The following is a 21697-nucleotide window of genomic DNA, read 5'->3' as shown; positions in this document are numbered from 1 at the left end:
ATTAGCTGCTTAAGACCATCCTGGTGATGTGAGCTCATCACTGTGTTTCTCTCTTTGCATCAGTCTGGACTCTCTCCCCCTCCAGATGCTTTCAGTGGGCGGGAGAACTCACCTTGGCACACAGACTTTGAAGCCTCTCGTATAAATCTAGGTCAGAAAAATGTCAAAAAAGTATTTTCCTCTGAGAAACTCAGTGAGTGCATCTTCTTGTAGTTGTTTAACTGTTGTTAATGACTCTATTTCTGCAATAACTTCACTTACTGCTGTATTTACTGACATCAGAGTTAGTGCTAGTTGCTACAGGAGCCGTCCGCCATTAAGCCTGCATTTTACTTCATCAGCGACAATGCAGTCCCTAATTAGCCCCGATTGGATTGTAATCTGGTGTATAGTGTCGCAGAGAGTCCAGACTGATACAGAGAAACAGAATGTTGGACTCACACCATCAGGACGGACTCAACAGGCTGGGGTATAATACTTGCTAATACCGTGAGATACAAGAACTTCAGTACCAGTAACAAACTACTAAGTACTTACCTTACTTTGAGAGAACAAAATCCTCAGTTTTTATTTACAAAAGAAGCAAAAGGTCCAAGATCCAAGAAGAAAAACCCTCTAATAGCCCTTTGTTCAATCTTTAAGTGTTGAAGCAGTATCAGTACAACCCTCAGTTCAAAGTTGTACCTTTAGTTGGCTCTGCTGTACTTCCAGGCCCAGCTGGAATGCAGCTGCATTCCCAGCTGCGCAATCACCAAATCACACGCACTGCATGTAAGTGAAAGAAAACACACATGCATGAATTAACTACTGCCTTTATAATAGAAAATAGAAAATCAACAGAATATCCAGTAGGGGATCAGCAAATAGCAACTGCAGGTGGCAAAGGGCAGAACTTCTTTAAGTCAGTCCACTTTTTCAATCTGAGGAATACATTTTTGGGATGCCCTACCAATGGAAATAGGTCTGGTCTAACTCAGCTAAATACACAAATACACCAAATCCGTGAGCATGTTAAAGTGTCGTTCACTATTGAAGCTCTTTGTAACCGGTCCCGACAACGTTATGTTCACCTCACTTATTAAAGTGACTTATTTCCCACCAGAAACTAACGCGTGTAAGCGAGTTGTTCAAACACAGGTAAACCCACTAAATATGAGCGATTGGCTGCATTCCCAATGCCAGTAAACAGACCGCTCCAACACGTGAGTCTGCCTTTCTGTCACCTGGTATGTGTGTGTGTGTGTGTGTGTGTGTGTGTGTGTGTGTTGTTTTGTTGGTGTGTCCGTGTGACATCACAGACAGGCATGAGAATAGGTAGACAGCAGTGGGAACAGAGGTCTTTGAAAACTTTACAGTGGTTTCTTCTCTTTATATATGTCTTATTTATTCTGTCCTTCTTTCAAACTCTGTGCAGACTAACTTGAAATAATGTTTTCGCACTGCTTAGGAGTAGATGGACGGTAATTAATGGTAGCACATCATTGCATCTTGCCAGTTAAGGACCTGCAATCGCCACATTCATCGTGGTTTTGTGTTCTCATGAGTGCTGATTGAAGCCAGACGCAATAAAAACCTGTGACTTCTGCAGAGTCATTTGACCAGGGTGTGAATGCCGATCGTACTCATTCTCATTGCATTAAAAAGCCAGATGTTAGCGGGTCTTAGTGTTTTTTTTTGTGCAGTGGGAATGCGGCTTTAAACAGTTTTGATGAACAGACCCTCAAGTGTTATAGATATGTATAGATACGTAAACTAACCACAGACACTTGCCTTGTTCATGGACTCAATTCAGAATGAGTATGGTCTAGGAGAATATGTCTGGTTAACTCATTGAGTGCCATTGACGTATATATACGTCAAAGTGTGTTTTCTGCGGCTGGCACAAGGGGGCGCTCTCACACTCCCTGTGTGTAATTTTGGGGCTGCTGGGGTTCATAGTTGTAGTACAAAAGACGGTAGATCAAAGCATTAAGTGGAGTAGCCGGTATCAGAAAGCAGAGTGATCTGTATGGAGGTGATTCAAAACTACAGCAATGAAGCTACATCAATTCAATATTGGCATAAAATGTCCCCAAAAAATTGAGAGGGTCAAGGGGTCAGTTTCACCGGCAGACGCTGGAAGAAACTCTCATTGTCTCATTGATCTTGCAAAAATATTCTGTGATTCTTGAAAGATGAATCAAAATGGCCAGAAAAGCTGGCACAAGCCACTTTCTATTATATAATAGGGCTGGCACTCAATGAGTTAAGGAAGAGACCGCCTCACTGGTAGCGACCAGCAGGAGTAGTTATGTCTGTTTTATTGTTTTTGTACTGTAAAGTCTCGTCCCTGACTGTTGAATGAATGTTAATCCCACTATTATCTATCGACCATGGATGTGACATATTGTTTTTGGTGTTTTTGCCACTGTTTGTGGCAGCGTTTTCTCTGAATGAGTTTGCCCAACCTCATCGACTGAAGTACAGCTGTGAGTGTCAACTCCAGTGCCGCAACATGGAAGTTGGGCTTGATCCTGGAACAGTGATTCCAATGGCAATCTTGAGGGATGTCAGGAAGAATGTTGACTCCAAGACAAACAATGTTCGGAGAGGAGGTGTGCGCCATAGATCACAGAGACAGCAGCTGCATCGGATTCTTTTGCCTTCTGTTATAATCACCAATGTTCATTCATTAAGGAACAAAACAGATGAACTTCAGGCAAGTGTTGAGTTTCTTTCTGGGTACAGACACTGCTGTATTATTTCACTCACGTAAACTTGGCTCAAAGACCCTTTTTCTGACGCTGAGCTGGAAATTGAAGGCTTTGGGATTGTCTGTCTGGATCATGACGCACATCTGACAGGGAAATCCCAGGGAGGGGCGTGTGCCTGTATGTTAACAATTAATGGTGTAAGACTGTGGTCATGAGGGAATCTATGCACTCCTGATATTGAACTCCTATCTGTGTCACTTCCGCTTTTTTCTTTGCACCGTGAATTCCCACAACTTTTATATTCACCCTTGGGCAAATGTTGATAATGCAATGGTGACCCTGGTCAAAACTGTGCTGTGTCTATTTGCCCTGATGCACCCAATTTTATCATGGGTGATTTTAATCAGTGTTCTATGGTTAAGTCTCTGACATACTTCTCCAAGTACATCACCTGTCCAGCCAGATGGGGTGGAGTGCTGGACTTGTACACCATTAAGGGAGCTTCCAAAGTCTATGTGATACCTCCTCAGGGTTTGTCAGACCAAAGTGCTGTTCATTTAGTTCCCACTCATTGATCATCCCTGAAAAAGGAAAAATTGAGCACAGAGTCGTCCTGGTCTGGACTTAAGACTACAATAGAACTAAAGGCTCGTTTGTAAAATCTCATGTTCTGACTAGGATGATTGTACTGGAACTGTATCCAGTTATATGTCTGAAAATTTCGTGATCCCTTGTAAAATGTGTGCTCTTTTCCCCAGTAATAAGCCATGGATTAGCAAGTCACTTAAATATGCTATCAATAAAAAGAAGCTGTCTAATAATGAGGGAAATAAAATTAATAGGAAGAATGCACACAAACTGGTTAAGAGAGAGAAATTAAGATAAAAAAAAAACACTATAAAATAAACACTGAGAGTGAATTGGATTCTTGGTGTTCAAGGTCTGCTTGGAAAGGGAGCAAGTCCATAGCGGGGATGCAGAATGGAGAAAAAAAAAGTAATCTTCCCTGGGGTGCCCATTAGCTCACCTGGTAGAGCAGGCACCCCATGTATGGAGGCTTTGCACTTGCCGCAGCAACCGTGGGTTTGATTCCCGCCTGCAGGCCTTTGCTGCATGTCACCCCTCTTCTGTATCTGTCCTATATAATGAAGGCAAAAAGCCCCCCAAAAAAACCTAAAAAATGTGAGGTTGAATTAGCTACAGATTTGAATCCTTGATTTTAATGATGAACTTTCTAATATTAGAAATTGGCCACCAGGCTGCGAAATAAAAATTGACGAGGTGACTGTAATTTCCAGGGTCATCTAAAGAGAGGAAAAGCCATGTTGCTGATGGCCTTGGAGGAAAATTTTTGAAGAGTTGTGCCAGTCAACTTAATCAGTCAGTCAGTCATTTTCTGTAACCGCTTGTCATCGTAAGGGTCGCGGGGGGGCTGGAGCCAATCCCAGCTGTCATCGGGCGGAAGGCGGGGTACACCCTGGACAGTCGCCAGACTATCGCAGGGCCGACACATATAGACAGACAACCATACACGATCACAGTACTAAGGGCAATTTAGAGTCACCAATCAAACTGACCGGCATGTCTTTGGACTGTGGGAGGAAGCTGGAGACCCCGGAGAGAACCCACGCACACATGGGGAGAACATGTAAACTCCGCACAGAAGGGCCCCTGCCCACGGACCGAACCCTGTTAGTCAACTTAGTGATATCTTATATATTTACCAAACCTCCCTCGATCTACAGAAAGTTGCCAGTATGTTGAATCCATGTGGAATGTCTTCTGAATGACTATCACCCTGTGGCCTTGACATCCCTTGTTATGAGGTCATTTGAACACATTGTCGAATCTGAACTCACACTCTGTACAAGACAAGCTGGATCCCTTACAGTCTGCCAAGGCAGGGAGGGGCAGGGAGGGTGCTCAGGCTTACTCTGTTAAATCTTGTACTTAAGCATTTGGAAGGAAATAAGAATCATGCATGTTTGCTTTTTATTGACTTCTTTTCTGATTTTAACTGTATTTAGCCCCAAGTTTAGGCTTACAGAATTTTATCTAAATTTAATTGAGCATAGTGTGCTGGATCATCAACTTTTTAACTAACAGGTCTCAGGGGGGTCTGTGTTTACAGGACACTGTCCAGTTCCCATCTTTCTTCTACCCCCTAGGTTCCCCTCAGGGCTGTGTTCTTTCCCCTTTTATTTTGTTTATACACAAATGAATGTCAGAGTAATCACACAACAAGATTTGTCCTTAAGTACACTGATGATTCTATTATCATAAACCCTCTGCAAGGTTCAGAGCACGATTAAAACTGGATGAATTTGTTACGTGGTGTGACCAGTCTCTCCTCCACATTAATGTGTCAAAGACCAATGAAAAGTTTAGGACTTTGGGAGGGGGCCCTGCCTTCCTGCACCTTGTGTGATTTAGGGGAGCTAGTGGCAGCAGTACAGCAGAACAAGTATCTGGGCACTGTCTTAGATGACAAGTTGAATACTGATGTGAACACTGATGGCATCTGTAAGAAGGCAAACCAGGGCCTATTCTTGTTAAGGAAGCTAAGGAGTGTTGGTGTTGATAGGGCTATAATGAAAATGTTGTATTCTGCTTATATTGAGTCTGTTCTTTCTTTTGACATGGTTTGCTAATCTCAGCCTAAAAAAAGAAAATCAAGAAAAAGCTGGAAAAAGTGGTCAAGTTGTGCTGCAAAATCACTGGTGCTGATTTTAATAACCTCTAGAATCTGTATGAAGAGAGGGTCAGCACTAAAGCTCGGCCGATTGTCTCAGACTCTCAACTTCCCCTCCAGGTTGGGTGTCAGATGCTTCCATCAGGGCGGAGGTTTAGCCTCCCTGAATGCAGCACGACTCGTTACAGATCAACTTTGCTCGGTCTGCCATTGCTAACCTTAATAAGCGCTGGTCCTTAATGTCCATGTGTGGGATTCTGGGTACTGTGTCTTTATGAATTTGTCTGTTTTTCTGTTCTCATGACTACTATCTGTATTTCAAATTGCCTCTCCAGGACATTAAGAGGATGCACAAAAGCTATGAAATCTTAAGTCACACTGGTTCCCATGAAAACCAAAATGAGCCTACTAATCTCTTAATGTGTTAGCTCAAGATCACATTAATTGTCTCGTTATGAGAGAACATTAAACTTTAATCCTCTGACTCTCACAAAGAACTGGCCACAACAACCCTTTCACATGTGCATGGAACGCTGCTGGACGGCGTCAGGTAAGAATGCGGCTGGACAAAACTTGTTACGTGCACATGAAATGCGGCAGGACAGCGTCAGCTTGTAACACTGCTGGTAATGATGCAATATAAGGCATGCGAGGGTGCCTATGGGGGGCCAGACATACAGGAGGGTCTGTGGGTGAGTTGAACAAACCTGGACTTTCATGAGGGAGTCTGGTGTTCACTTCCTGTTTGGATGTGATGTTTTTTGTCTACATCTTACCATGTGTCTCCCTCCCCTAATCCTATCCACCCTTTTCCAAATTTCCTCCTACCCCAGCATCAAAAAAGGCTTCTAGAGACTGTATTGTATTGTATTTGTTCCTTTAATGCTTGTTATCATATTTATTTTCTTGTTTATCTATCTATCTATCTATTATAATTTAATACAATATATAATATATTATCGTATCATTTTTGACACACACACACACACACACACACACGCACACACGCGCGCACACACGCACAGTAGGCGTGTCTTTTCTAACTGGAGGCGGCGCTGCACGGTGCGGACAGGGGATGGCCGTGTCTCTTCGCTCTGACGCCGGCAGACACACCAGCAGTTCTCCGTTCCATCACTGCGCTGCTCTGCGCGGCGTGTCTCACAGGCTGCGGGACTATAGACACCTACTTCATGCTACAGGTCGGTAGGTCTCTGACTCTTTCGCACCTTTTTAAGGGGCAGGCTGTGCAGCTGTGTGTGTGCGTGATACACATAGAGTGGCTCATCTGCCGCTGTGAGCCACAGGTGTGCTCCAAAGATCGGAATCGGTAAATGCGGGTTGTGTCACGGGTAGCGCGTGCTACCGGGGAAGGCAGCTCTCTTAGTTGTGTGCGTGCCTTCCCGGCGGGCTGCAGAAGGTCGCAGTCCGTACTGTGAGCGTGTGGGTGCAGGCTGGACTGCTGAGCGCGCGCCGCATGTCTTGCCACAGGGCAAAGGTAAGCAGTCAGTGCGCGCTGACAGCACAGCTCCGTCTCCGGCACACTATTTTTGAATTTCACAACAGTTTATCTGGCCGTGTTAGCAGAGCAGTCTCCAGCAATCTCCAGCAGCACAGGGCAGCAGGGCTGCTGTTGTCTTGTCGCTTCACCTCTCCATACTGCCATGGAGAGATGAGCCACGCGCATGCTACAGGCTCATGGACCTTTTAAAATGACCAAAGTATAACAGGTTGCCATCCTAGACAAAGGAAAAAGACTAGTAAATACTTCTCTGTGCGAGCACATTTGGCCAGCTGCTAGTCTCAACCGATTTCAAGCAGCCTCCTGCAGGTTTCCCTCTCCTCCGCTCCATGAATGGTGCGCACTGTTCAGCAGCTGCGGTTTGGCTCCGTAGGAAACAAGTCAACTGTGTACTCCAGCCTTCTTTTAGCAGGTTAGTGGATCTTTTTGTCTTAATAACTGCAGGCATGGTGATGGTCATGTGTGTTGTCTGTACAGATCTTCTCCAGTCTGTAGTCCAAAGTCCCCCCTCTCCTCCCATGCTCAGTATCACTTTCAAACAGAATCGTGTAAACGTCGTTACTGATAATGCAGAATAATATTTCTGTCTTTGGATTTACAGGATCAAATAGAATGTCGCTAACATAAAGGATATCAGTATTATGTTAAGCTCAGTGCATTTTATGTGTAATGTGTAATATGATAATTCCTCTAATCTCACAGTATAATATATAAACAATATATACCAAAATCATTTTTAATTAAGGAATAATTGTTGTGCTTCATATCATTTTACAAGTACATGTGATTTTATTCCCAACATCTGCAACTGATTGCTGTTAAATACCATGTCATTAAGTCTGCAGTTGCCCTACACAGTATTTAACAGTGTTGATGTCTCTATGATTCTCTGTGGCATTGTGATAGTGATTGTAACAGCTATTGATGGCTTACCTGCCTAATGTGTGCTCCTAAATTGCTCTTACTCCCTTTGTCTCCGTTTGCAATAGAAGTAATGGGTGGTTCAGGCAGCTGACAGTGAATGTGTGTGTGTGTGTGACTGCACGATGTGGGGATCAGGTGGAATCTGCTGTGGCTGATGAATTGATGATGCCTCTGAGCTGTCTGTGGCTGACTGCTGCCTTCCTGTGTTCTCTTATCACCTTCAGTGTCCTCCAGAGAGGAGGGCATGATGAGCAGCAACAGAATAGCATTGTAACAAGCAACAGGAGCAGGAGCAGGCTGGGTGAAGAGTGGCACTTAGGAGGATAATGACGAAGAGGCGGATGGCATCTGTGTGGACTACTCTGTGATAAATGTGTTTGAGTGACCTGCTCTTTAAAGAAAAAAAAAGAAAAAAGAAGAAGGCTACACTTAAGTAGAAGCCAAAATAAGGCAATACCAGCAAGAACAGGTTGTTAGTGTGGTGGTTTGAGAAAAAAATGTGCGAGAAAAGAAAAAGAGCTGTCTCCCAGAGTGAGAAGCTGGAGCAAGAATTACAAGAGCTGAGGTGTAGTTGCATTGCCTTTCATCTACAGCTGACTTGCAAATGTGCAAGCTGTTGCAGACACTGTGCATGTGTGTATGTAACTGGCACATTGCGTGTGTGTGTGTGTGTGTGTGTGTGTGTGTGTGTGTGTGTGAGAGAGATAGAGAGAGATTCCTGTTCTTATTAAGGGTTTGCATCGCTTCTGCTGCTCTGTTGTGTCTGATCTGCTGCGACTGGTCTGAGTTCAGCTGCTGCACGCAGACTCAGTTAAAGGGGGGATTGTGCAACTGTGTTCTTTGGAGGACAGTCTCCTAGAGATGGCTCTGGTACCAGGTCAAAGGAAACGATGCCTGATTCTCTTAAAGGGATGCTCTGCAAGGTTAAGGGGATCCAGGTGGCAGACTCATGCATCTGTTGCTTACTTTTCAGTGGCCTTACTAACTCTGCTAACTTTACTGACACGGAGACAGTATTCAGCTCTAGTACTAGCTTGACTACCCCCATCAGTCACGCAACCCTCGCCTTTCATGTTGTAGCAGTCCCTAGAGAGTCCCTGAAGTGATGCTTCTGTGGGCTTTACAGAGGAGGGACTGCTCTGTATTTTTTGGACAAACAGCTTTCAGCAGCAGGAGGAGGTGGAGAAGGATCAAGAATGTGCTCACACTGTACAGATTTAATCCACACCTGGACGAGATCATCCTCAGATGTTGTTTGGCTGATTTGATCTGATCACACTCTGTATGCATCACACCTACATTAATATGTATTTTCCTTGACCAGGTACAATTTGCAAAACCAGGTTCAAAACTGGTCAAAGTCACATGACCTCATAATGTCTTTAAAGAAGCATTTCAACCAATAAAGAAGGGCCTCCCTTAACACTTAGCCATTTCCAGAGTAGAAAGACGCAAATACTTTTGAAATTGCTGCTACATGACCAGTGAAAAAGGGTGCTCTTGATCAAAAGGCAAATACTAGAACGCTATGCGCCCGCTTGTGTGTGTGACGTAAGGTTGAATGGTCCATGTGAAACAATGGCAGCCAGCTGGATCTCATGTTACAGTTGAAACGCTAAGCTAAAAGATATTTCTGAAAACATTTGAGATGAGAAACATGAAACTCAACAGAATTTGATCTCGCTGCTTAGTTTTGATTGATCTCAGTTTTTTGGCATCTGATTTCACTGTGCAGGAAGCAGTATGGGTTTCTAAAGACATTTTAGGAGAGAAATCAGCAGTGCAGTCACACAGTCAATTTATATTTGATCAGCAGGGTCTAGTTTTATCGTTTATCGTTTTGAAATTGAGGTTGGGTGTGTCTCTTGGCCTGCTGTATATTCTTTGAGTCCATGATGGCGGCAGCATGGTTTGGGGCGGTTGGCGGGTAACATGAAATGCGGAAATACAGCCTTTAGTTTGAGCAACAGCTCAAAGAACCAGCCAAACACTGTCTTTTGTGGATGGTGGCTGGGGTGGGATATCCAGGCGCATCTATCACAGTTCATTTACACCCACATTGTTTTGATACAAAATGGGCAAAGTATTCTTTTAAAGGAAGTGACGACAAGAATCTTAGAGAATGATGTGATATTCAGAGTGTTATTATCTCATAGCTCCATGTGGCTGCAGTTCAGCAAATTCCACAGAGAGGGCAGGAGGTGGTAGTGGGGGAGATTTTTTGTAAAAATTAGTGTGTGTTGTGCTGCTCCGGATCAATGATTGATTGAGCAGAGTGGTTATCCAGCTTAATCTGGTTCATGAAAGCTTTGACATTAGATTTCCCAAAACCCACCACAAATTACGATCATGGCCGCAGCATTTTGTGTTTCTTAATCTTTCCAATTTGGCAGGGTATTTCCTGTAGTGTGAGTGATGATGTAAATGAGCAAAGATGCAGTTGAGTTAACTTTAATGTACTGGTGCTGATTAAGCCCTGATGTTAGTCGATGAAAGTTGCATCTTGAGCATATCTGACAGCAATGGAGCGTAAAAGAGAGTGCGGAAGTTCTCCACTGCTGAACCTGAAATATTGGCTGAAGAGACCACAGATAGCAATTACACAGTTGTCTTTCTGCAATAAGGAATGAAGGCCATCGGGGAGAATATAGCGGTAAACTACTTCTGCCAGCTCAAACTAGAGTAAGACATGAGTGAGAGGCTTTTAAAGTGTCCTCACATTCTGCTGATAATCCTCCGAGTGCCTGCTGCAAAGGCGATGACTTCTTGCGCTTTTATGTTTAGAAGAAGAATTGAGTAGTTGGCATGAGCATTGATGATGGAAACCATGGCTTTAACTGACAGAATAGCATCATATACTCGAAACCTAGAGATGAACTACAACCAGCATATTTTTGAATATCCATCCATCCATCCATTTTCATCCGCTAATCCGAGGCCGGGTCACAGGGGTAACAGGCTAAGCAGAGCACTCCAGGCATCCCTCTCCCGAGGAACGCTTTCTAATTCCTCCTCGGGGAACCCAAGGTGTTACCAGGCCAAACGAGATATGTAATCCCTGCAGTGTGTTCTGGGTCTGCCTCGGGGCCTCCTACCAGTAGGATGTCCTGATCAGATGCCAGAACCACTTCAACTGGCCCCTTTCGTCACGAAGGAGCAGCGACTCTACTCCAAGCTCCTCCCAGATGTCCGAGCTCCTCACCCTATCTCTAAAGCTGAGCCCAGCCACCCTCCGGCGGAAGCTCATCTCGGCCGCTCGTATCCGCGATCTCATTCTTTTGTACACTACCCAGAGCTCATGACCATCGGTGAGGAATGGAACATAGATGGACTGGTAAATCGAGAGCTTTGCCTTCCAGCTCAGCTCCTTCTTCCCCACGACAGTCCAATGCAACTCCCGCATCACTGCAGATGCCACACTAAACCGTCTGTCCATCTCACGCTCTGTTCTAAAACTTCTCTGTACTTAAACTCCTTTGCTTGGGGCAGCAACTCACTCCCCACCCAGAGGGGACAATCCACCGTTTTCTAGCAGAGAATCATGGCCTCAAATTTGGAGGAGCTGACCCGCATCCCGACCGCTTCACACTCGGCTGCCAGTGGCCCCAGTGCATGCTGGAGGTCACTGTGTGATGGAGCCAACAGGACCACATCATCTGCAAAAAGCAGAGACGCAATTCTGATGTCCCTAAACCGGACCCCTTTCATTCCCTGGCTGCGCCTTGAGATCCTGTCCATGAAAATCACAAACAGGATCGGAGACAAGGGACAACCCTGGCAGAGCCCAACAACAACTGGGAATGTGTTTGACTTTACGGGAAGTATGCTCTCACTTTGGTTATAAAGGGACCAAATGGATTGCAGAAGCCTCCTCGGCACCTCCTGCTCCCGCTGTACCCCCCATAGGACTCCCCGAGGGACGCGGTCGTAGGCCTTCTCCAAGTCCACAAAGCACATGTAGACCAGATAAGCAAACTCCCATGACCCCTCCAAAAGCCTTGCTAGGGTGAAGAGGTGGTCCACTGTTCCACAACCCCAGACGGAACCCGCATTGTTCCTCCTGAATCCGAGGTTCGACAATCGGACGGAGCCTCCTTTCCAGCATCCTGGAGTGGACTTTCCTTGGGAGGCTGAGTAGTGTGATACCCTGATAATTGGAGCACACCCCTCGGTTCCCCTTTTTGAAAATAGGAACTACCACCCCTGTCTGCCACTCCACAGACACCGTACCCGACCTCCATGCGACACTGAACAGGCGTGTCATCCAAGATAGCCCTACAATTTCCAGAGCCCCGGGTGTGCCAATCCTCTGCGTTGCATGTTTTTAAATATACAAAGGATTAAATTACTATGACCAATAGTTAGAAGTGTTTCTTGTGATGATGAACCAAACACTGTATATAAACAGTGATCACAAACAGCGCCACTGAATGCAAGCGCACAGATTGGCTCATGGTGGAAAATCCCCTTTTTGAAGAATTAAATAACTTATAAATAACAGAAGCCATCTTTGGAAAAATGTATTTGGCGTGTACTTTGAGTTTTTAGTTTGGCCTATGTCCCATTCACTAACACGGAGGGGCGGGCTTTATGACCTATACTCCAGCCAGCCACCAGGGGGCAATCCAGATGTTTAAGCTTCAGTTTGGGGGAAATTGTCATGCCGTTCATCTGTACATACAGTCTGTGTGATGAACCCACAGAGCTCAGTGTTTTGCTTTTACTGCCCACAACTTAACTGTTTTGGCTCAGTCTTAGCTGTCTTTGGTGGAAAGGTTCTGATAAAGCCACTATACACTCTTCCTTACACACTGGCTGGAATCTGAAGCTGCCTTAGACCCAGATATTTCTCTCAGTAGTCAGTGGAGACCATTCTGGACAGAGAAGAGTGAATATAGGCTACATGCAGAGGTATGAGCTTTTCTTTCTCAGCCCACGTAAAGTAGATGTTATTGTTTACTTATTAGTTAAATTAAGAAAGAGGCATGTGCGTTTTGATTCAACAAATATAGCATTGCCAGTAAGCAGGGAAAAGTTTCTGTACGTATTCTACAATCCACTCATGAGCACACACACACACACACACACACACACACACACACACACACACACACGGAGACTTAACCTTTTGGCTTTTCCTGTATTATGTCTTTATTCATTATTAAAAGCAATCTTTTTCAATGTGAGGAACAAAACTATTGGCAGAGAAAACCCTTTTACTAGCTGGTGTAGGCTGGAGTTTCCACACATCCATTCAGAGGGAAGAACTGGTTGAGAGCTGCCACCGTGGATGACTGGGCTGGCAGCCAAAGGCCACAGTTTACTTGAGGAAACCATCAACTCTCAAGCCTCAATTGAAAGAGGGAAATGTTTCTCTCCTCTGGTCGGGTCTGTTGGCTGCAGGCTGCTCTCTGCTTTCTCCTCTGCTCTGCTTTGGAGAGTTATAGCTTCATATTTGTTGATGAGGTTGCCCACATGGAATCTTTTTTGTAACCCATCCATCAACCATTTAATGGGCTGTGAAATTGTTTGAAACAGTAGTTCTCCTGCCTGAGCTTGCTACCCTGCAAGAAACGCCCCCCCCCCCCCACACACACACACACACAGTTGATGTTCTCCATTAATAAAATGACACACCTATGAGGAGCTTGCATGGATAACTGGGTGTAAATGTTTTTCAGGCTTTCATGCTTGGTGTGCTAGTCTCTTATTTTTGTGGACTGCTGTGATCCAGACAGACAAAATACAGATCGGTATCAACTTCCACCTGCATGTCCACGTGCTGCTGCAGCTGCTCAAAACTTTAATACAGCAGCTGCTTAAAAGCTGACATTAAAATCACACAAAGCAACCACGTCTTGTGTTTTGTTTGGATCCCAGGAGTCCAATTTAGATCTGAGCACTGAGAACAGGGGTGGAGTGCAGCACACACCCAGTGGAATTCTTGTTTACCCACTTTTTGATGTGGGAATTGAGTTTACCACCTTTGCAGGCTAAGAAAAGACCTCTGGCAGATGTAAATAGCACACATATTGTCAGCACATTGCTATATAGACAAAAGCTGACACTGATTTTTTTGTAGAACACGGGACAGAAACACATTTCCTTGCCACAAACTTACACCTCTTTAACACAAGTTTTATTTTCAGGTGAGCAAACAGCTTACTATGTCATGCTATCCATTTTGCTCTGTGATGTACAGTTGATGATTTATTGATGGTTGAATGTTTTTTTTTTCTGCATATAGAGAGTTGTATTCTTACATTGGAGTGCTATATCAGGCAATAAATAAAATATCACTCAAATATCAATATAGGTTTAATTTGGCACTGAATGTTTCATACTTAGCAGATTCAGAAGATTCAGTGGAGGGTAGGCTTGGGCGGTGTGTAATATTTCATACCTTAATTGAATTTCAGTAGGGTGTACACTTATGATGGTATAAGTGTTAGGTGCTAACACCCCAACCCTAGCCACCCCAGGGTGTGCTACTCATTTTCAGCTTTTCAGACTAATCAATACACTACAAAAGCCTTAAAATGTTAAGAGAAATATTCTCACACCTATTTTCTGTATTGTATTATTAGAGAAATACAACTGTACTCCTTTTGAATTCAACTTTCTTTTGTTCACAGAAGACTGACAATGTTAACTCAAAATAAAACGCATTTCATTCAAACTCTACAGAAACAAAATTAAACTCACCCAAACCGCCTTGGTTACTTGTGCTAGTAAACTAGGTAGCAAATGTACAGTTCCAACAATCACCAGCTTTGGTATGGTAGAAATAAACTCTTAATTCACCAAGTTAGATGTGAAAAATATGCTGTTTTTCTCTGTGATTTATCTTTACTTTTGCTGTTTACAGACCTGTAACTTTTCCCTCCACCACTAGGTGTCACTGTGTCTTTTAGCTCAGCTGTGTGTTCCACCAGTAGAGACCGGAGACTGAGCTCTGGTGGTGCGTGCTGTGCACAACATACAATGAGTTTAATAGAAAGAGGAGCGCCGTTATTTTGTTAAGGTATTGAAAAACATACCTTCAGGATTCCTAAATACCCTGGTATACCGTAATACCGTGATGCTGCCCAACTTAAGTGGAGGGCTCATTGTAAGGGGAGAAATAGACATTTTGTTCTGAACCTCTAATATAGAGAGGTCTCTGTCTTGAGGTGAGGGCCTCCTGTCCTTTCCATTTAGAGCAATGGCAGGTACTTTTTGTGCACCTAACCTACTCTGAATTCAGTTTCCAGTCAGGGCATTCCTGAGATACATGGAGCCTGTTTACAGCTGGATATCTTCTCTGTGGATTCTCACTATTCAAGCAGAGCAGACTCGGCACAGAGCAATATGGAACACTGCTGGAAATTTTTTAGCTTCAGGTGTGTGTGTGTGTGAAGCTGTTGTTGGGCCTTTATGCAACAGGCCAAGAATGCCTCAGCAGTGATTAGTTCATTTTTAAGCAAAATCGGTGCAGACAAGGAGCTGTCGAGAGAGGGAAAAGAACATGTCGTGCTCTGGAAACATCTGATCTCAAAATGATACATCTGCACACACACACACACACACACACACCCAGACAGACTTGCCTGTCCAAACACATATCTTGGCACATTAGAGGCAAGACTTGATAACTATTGTGTGTGTGTGTGTGTGTGTCCAGGAAACTCCTCAGTGTAATCATAAGAGGTAATATTTCAGTTGATTTTAGATAATGGTATCAGTGTCAAAGCATTTCTTGAAGTACATTCATCCTTCTGCCACTGCCGTTGCTGTTTCTCATTTCTCCAGAGTGTTCTATGTGTAAATGCGTGGGTCAGAGTTTCCCTGAAGGACCGCACATTCTCCCATAAAGCTTGTTTTTATTATTCCGAAATTTGCTTTGACAGTGGCCTATGCCTACTTGGCATTGATAAAGAGCACCCCTGGTCTGTGACTGTTGTGGTCACACGATCAATAAACTTGAGTGAAGTGTCCAAATCTGTCTAATGTTAGATTCATGGCCCAGTAAAGATTTACACCTGCCTGTGCAGAAGATCAGTGACAGTAGTAAGAGAAAGCAATTTAGTGAACCAATGTTAAACATGGTAAACATGATAAATATGTCTTTTGGGTGTGTTCTAATAGCCATGTGAACCAAATGTAATGATAACATACAAAGTGTGTTGGGAAACAAATCGGATTGGTAACAAGTGTAAAGTCCTGTTTTTTTCACAGATGTTTCTAGGATTGACCTTAAAATATTTAACCCCTTGAGGACGGGGCAGATATGCAGTCAGGCGACAAGTGCATGGTTTCTATTGCTTTTTGTCTGAATTCGGCAAGATGGATTGCAGGGTGTTGAAGGCAGCCTCTGGTTGCCGAGCAACAATAGCATAATTGTTATCAGTCAGCTGTGATTATAGCATTTGATTAGTTGGTTCCCTGTTAGTAATTCGAATACTAATAAAACCATGATAAACTTGTCTCAAGTGATAATTCAATTCATAAAATTGTAAAAACCATTGGGTTCAGTCTCAACAGGACAATCGCTTCATAAGTATAGGATCACCCTATTACTGTGACATTATGAATCAGATTATAATACTGCCACGTTTCTTGTATTACTATTGGTGATCAGCATGGATGTAAACATGTTTCCATCTGGGAATTTTCAGAATCTTTCACATTGATTGCATTTCAGTGAAAACATATTTTGTGATTTCACGTGACAAAGAAATGTTTGGATTGGTTGACTTCCTGTGATATATTTAAGCTACTACTTGACTTTACTATTTGTGTTATTAAAGCAGCTGAAAGAGTGCAGCCAAAGAAAAATCACAAAATCACAAAACTGCATTTAAGAGAAGATGGTCGCTCCTGCACCCCTCACTGCCACCAACAATCTGGCTATGACCCTACAACTCCCACAATGCCTTCTGCAGTCTCCAGGAAAAGTTTTACTACTTTAGAAATATGATTCGCCCCTCCTCTCACAATACAACACATCTTGACCATGTGAGACATTACAAATGAATGCTATGTCAACCAGCTTTCATACAGACCAGGGGAACTTCATATCACTGTGTCAGAGGACTGAGAGGACTAGCTGATCAGATTATCAGGCCACAGGAGCATACTGTACGTACCTCTTACAACACCTTGTTTTTCCCAGCTGCCTCATTTAATAACCAGCAGCAGCCACAGGTTGGACTCTCTTTGTTTTGTTCTCAGCCAGTGGTGCAAGGTCACTTCAAAGTGGTTGTGAGGATGCTTGGAGGACAACGCTTTTTTCAATACAACCCCTTTACATTATTTAAAACTTTAAGAGAGTCTGTGATTGGTGTAGCTCTGGTCCTTGCAGATGAGAGTAGCCGAGGTAGTGTCGTGAGGCTCGGTCTGTTTTTCCCATTGACAGAGCCAGGGCTGTGTATGAACACCTCAACAACTTCTCCGCCAAGCCTTCAATAAAAGCAGCCTCTCTCTGCCTCAAGGAGCTGCAAGCACTAGAGATGCATGATATGGATTTTTTTCAATCGGGAGATTTCCTGGGGTATTGATAGAGAGCCTACCCTCAACACCCCCTGTCTCCATATAATCCAACAGTACAAATACATATAATAAATATCAGTATGTGACAGTAAAATGACTTTTAAGTCATTATTATTGGGGGCTTTTATGCCTTTAATTGTGGGAAAGCTTAAGTGTGAAGGGGGTGGGCAGTGACATGCTGCAAAGGGCCAAGGCTGGAATCAAACCTGTGGCCACTGTGGCGAGGACACTGCCTTTGTGCATAGGGTACCTGCTCTATCCACTGATCCACCGGGCACCCCATCACTTTCAGTCTTAAATTCATTGTTAATGGTAACATGAAAATAAAAACTTACCAAATAAAGACTAAAATTCTATTAAAAATTTTGAACTTAGTGTCAAATCTAAAGTGTCGTTACTCAGGTGTAAACTACATGTGTAGTAGCCTAAACAACTATGTGTGGAGAGAGGATGACAGATAGGGAGGGAGAGAGAGATAATGAAGCCCAGTGTATATCAGTGAAGTATATGCACTGCACTGCGGACTGAAGTCTCTATGAACAGAGGCAGACAGAGGGACACCTGACTCATAAGGTTACATTTGATGTATGACATGTCTGTATAATCACACTGCATGTTTATGCACATGCATGCAGAGAGAGAGAGAGCGAGCGAGAGAGAGAGTGCCTGAGCAGAGGCCGAGGGCAGCAGCCAGTGAGCTCAGTGAGGAGGGTCTCCATGCTGCACACTGGGTCTCCAGGTGACAATACAAATGAAGCGCTAACTGTAGCATTACAGGGATAGTGGTTATAATGGGGTTAACCACAGAGTCAAGTCTTTTTGGTGTGAGTATGTCGGGGTAGTTTTAAGGCTAATGTTGGATGTGAGCTGCTGCTGCTGCTAAAAAGCTTGTGCTAACAGTGTTTCGGCGCTGTTGCGCTGGCAGGAAGTCTGTGTAGTGTCAGGGACTCCAAGAGTTACATGCACGTACACGCGGTGGAGTCCCGCGGGTCCGATGCGAGTTCATTTTATGTCTGGAGAAATACCTCTATATTTGGAAAATGGCGCATTTTACGTCTTTAGGACTTAATGTTTTAAATAATGGTTATTTAAAAATGCGTTCTGAAAAGTCAATATGGCTCAAAAAAAATTATCCAGTGATTTAAGGAGGTCTCTTTCCCAATGTTAAGCAAACGGAGAAAAGTCTTTCTGGGCCAGTGTGCATCACGTGTTGCTGTAATTTTTGGCCACTTTGTAAATTTTGCATCAGAGCATGGCGCACTTCCTGGGGGCTTGTGCTGTCCTCGTTAATTTTCAGTAAATATGTAACAGAAAAAAAAGAAGGAAAAAAAGCATAAAATGATTAAAGGGTCTATTTAAATTATTAAATTACTTCATCTTTTTTTTTAACCGACCACCTGTGGAATCTTACCACATGGATAGTTCTGCCTTTCATCTCTCAGGTTTTGAGATAAAGTGCCTTGCTAAAGTATTTACCCCCCTCGGCATTTTTCCTTTTTTGTTTCATTACAACCGATGAGTCACATAATCTCATACATCTGTTCTGAAAAGACCCAAAGTGTGCAGCATTACCAGGCTCGGTTTATCATCAAGCAAGTGGCACCACAAAGACTAAGTAGCTCTCCAAACAGGTCAAGGACAAAGTTCTGGACAAGTACAAATCAGGAGTGGGTTCAAGAAAAATATATGAAACTTTGAACATTCCACTCATCACGATTAAATCACTTTTTGCAAAGTGGGGAAAAATGTGGCCAATAATAACGCCAAGAATGGTGAATACTTTTGCAAGGCACTGTACCTGCCCAAAATACTCCATTTCCACCTGGCTTATCTCCGTGATTTCCATCTGTAAACATTACCTGCATAATGACATCTGATCCCAGTCTGTTCATTTACACCTGCTATTACCGTAGGCATACCCCAAAGACATTTGTTATTGGTCAAATCTTAACATGGAAATTCGGTGTGCAAACTGTATTTTCCTTGACTGTGTTGGGGTTAATGCAGAAATCTCAGAGACAGGTATCTTAATACATGGACAGACACACTCAAATCCAGGAGAGAAACCACTATGCTTGGTTTGGACCCATAATTTGCTGTAAGGAGTTGGTTTCCTCCAGCTAACTACAAATGTTCTGTTCTCCTTTAAACACAGAGTCTGTGACAGTGTGACTGCCCACCTACGGTGATCGAGAGAATGCCATATAAAAAGTACAGCAGTGAGGGAGGACAGACAGTGTGAATAGCACGCTGGTTTCTGTAAAGTTAATTTCCTCTTATGGAAATTTTTCTTCACTCAGGCATGAAGTCAATTGGCATAGCAGGACTATTATCGAGGCATTGCTTTGAGGTTTCACCCTGAAACACACACTATCTGATATCCCCAACTAAATGTTGTCCTAGCCCTAACCCTTTGGGTCTGGTGTAGCTGGTATTCAGCTTTCATCTCCAATATGACAGAAGCCAGAAAAGGAAACACTTGTTGCCTGCTTCATTATTTCTTTGTAGTTTTGTTTAGAATCTTGTTAAAACAAAGCTCAGAGCTGTAGACCAAAGATACTTGGAAGTATTGTATTTACTTTCATGTGTATATAAGCAATAATAGAAACATGGACTTTTGAAAAAGTGTTTATTAGAGAGACAGAAGCTGTGTCCGAAACTGTCCCCTGTCACAGATATAGTGCGCTATATAGTGTGTTCATTTTGTAGTGGTGTTCGAATTCTCTGCTGTTAATTTAATCCACTATATAGTGCATTATAAAATGCCCACAATGCACAGCAAATTTGAGTGTACATATGTTGTACACTACATTTAACTTGTGTCTACCACAATGCAATGCTGTCGTATATATTTCCGGGGAAAAAAAATTCCAACGTAGTGTCTGAAATCTCATTTGGTTATTCCCTATATAGTGCACTATTTAATACACACTACATAGTGAATAGTGAGTGAGTGAACGAGGGGATGGTTTTGAACACAGCTAGAGTTTTCATGTGTTGGGTAATGTTAATTTGTGACCTAGGTTTATGGAGAAATATGTGAAATGTAGAATGTGGTTAAAGTACAGGTGTGTTTAGACATAATAAGTGTGACAGAAGCAGGAGAAGGAAACACACCACCTGTTGTGTGCTTTATTATTTCTCTGTCCTTTACTGGACCATATTATTATCTGTCTACTGGCCTCACATCTTAGGCCTGTTAAACATGCTCATGACGGAAGAGAGTATTACCCATAGAGTCCAGTAGAGGGCTCTGCCTGTGCTTATAGAGCTAGGGTTACACTGCTTTGCGGTGACTAAATCTATCTGAGAATAAAGCGTCACCTGGCCTCTGCATTATGGGGAGTTGCACTGAAACTGCAACAAACGACACATGTTCAAACTGACATCAAGGGAGAAGGGACAGAAACTCTGTTGGAGCTCCGAATCATACAAGTTGTCTTTTCCTGTCAGATATTACGATTTTTATGAGTTATGAGTGTTGTTTGTAATAAAAAATGGCCTCCCTCTCTATTCATCTCTCTCATTTCTTTTGTGAAACAGGAGCACAGAGGGAGTGAAAGAGACTTGGTTTCTGTTACACGGATGCAATAGCACTAATTGTTTGGGCCAGGGTTAGTGCTTAGAGGCAGGGGGCCTGTGGTCCACACTCACCCAAACCTCCTTTTCTTTGTTAAGAGGTCTTTGCAGGGCAGGAGCTCACTTTAATTGGATGTGTTCTTTTTTTGAAGGTTTTGAAAATTATTTTCCATCAGTAGAACACTACTGAGGGAAGTGAGAGAGCAAGAACAGAGCCGGAGACATGGGACACAGATTTCATTGCTATTGTGAACCTGTGGTGTTGCCTGAGAACGTGTGGTCGACAGTAGTTAAAGTGCAGGCTCACTCTGTAGGGGCCTGTGTGATTAAATGCTTTTTTTGAAGAAATATTTCAGCATTTAACAACACCATCTGTGGGCCTATTGGTCATTTAGCCTGAATGATTAATTGGAAACAAATGGAATACATAACACATTTAGAGATATCCCCTCAGCGTGTGCTGTATTGACAGAATCTGAGTTTTCCCTCTTGGAAAACCCCTACTGCAGTGTCTACATGTACCAGGAGGCAATGCACTCGAGCTCCTGACGCTCCACCCCTAAATACTCGTCCACAATTTGTGTGAGTGCAATTCTTACAGCTGCCAAACATCAAGGCCAATATCAACATATCGATCCCTCTCACACATCATAATGTTGAACTACTGTTGGGGACTTTTGCAACCTAAGCCATAAGGGAGAAATGACTAAAATATCTCAGTTGTTTTTCTTCGCTGCTCTGGCATATATTCCTGTCTCC

At 43.3% G+C, this 21697-nt stretch overlaps 1 protein-coding gene across 5 annotated transcripts in view; it reads left to right on the top strand.

Annotated features, from left to right (window-relative positions):
• The first annotated feature begins 6447 nt into the window (after nt 1-6447).
• Nucleotides 6448-21697, top strand: part of cemip (cell migration inducing hyaluronidase 1) — a 143197-nt gene continuing 127947 nt past the window's right edge. For 2 of the 5 annotated variants that reach the window (XM_042484717.2, XM_088081199.1), the window contains exon 1: nt 6640-7316. The gene's annotated coding sequence lies outside the window, so the exon portion shown is untranslated. Of the gene's footprint in view, nt 6589-6639; nt 7317-21697 lie in introns of those variants that run through there. The other 3 variants (XM_042484707.2, XM_088081197.1, XM_042484725.2) reach the window with 3 other exon arrangements.

Source organism: Plectropomus leopardus, chromosome 1 (genome assembly GCF_026936395.1).
Source record: "Plectropomus leopardus strain MGB_pleo_1.0 chromosome 1, ASM2693639v1, whole genome shotgun sequence".
Taxonomy (NCBI): domain Eukaryota; kingdom Metazoa; phylum Chordata; class Actinopteri; order Perciformes; family Serranidae; genus Plectropomus; species Plectropomus leopardus.
The sequence above is the reverse complement of the archived record's forward strand: the minus strand, read 5'-3'. Positions and strand labels throughout refer to the sequence as shown.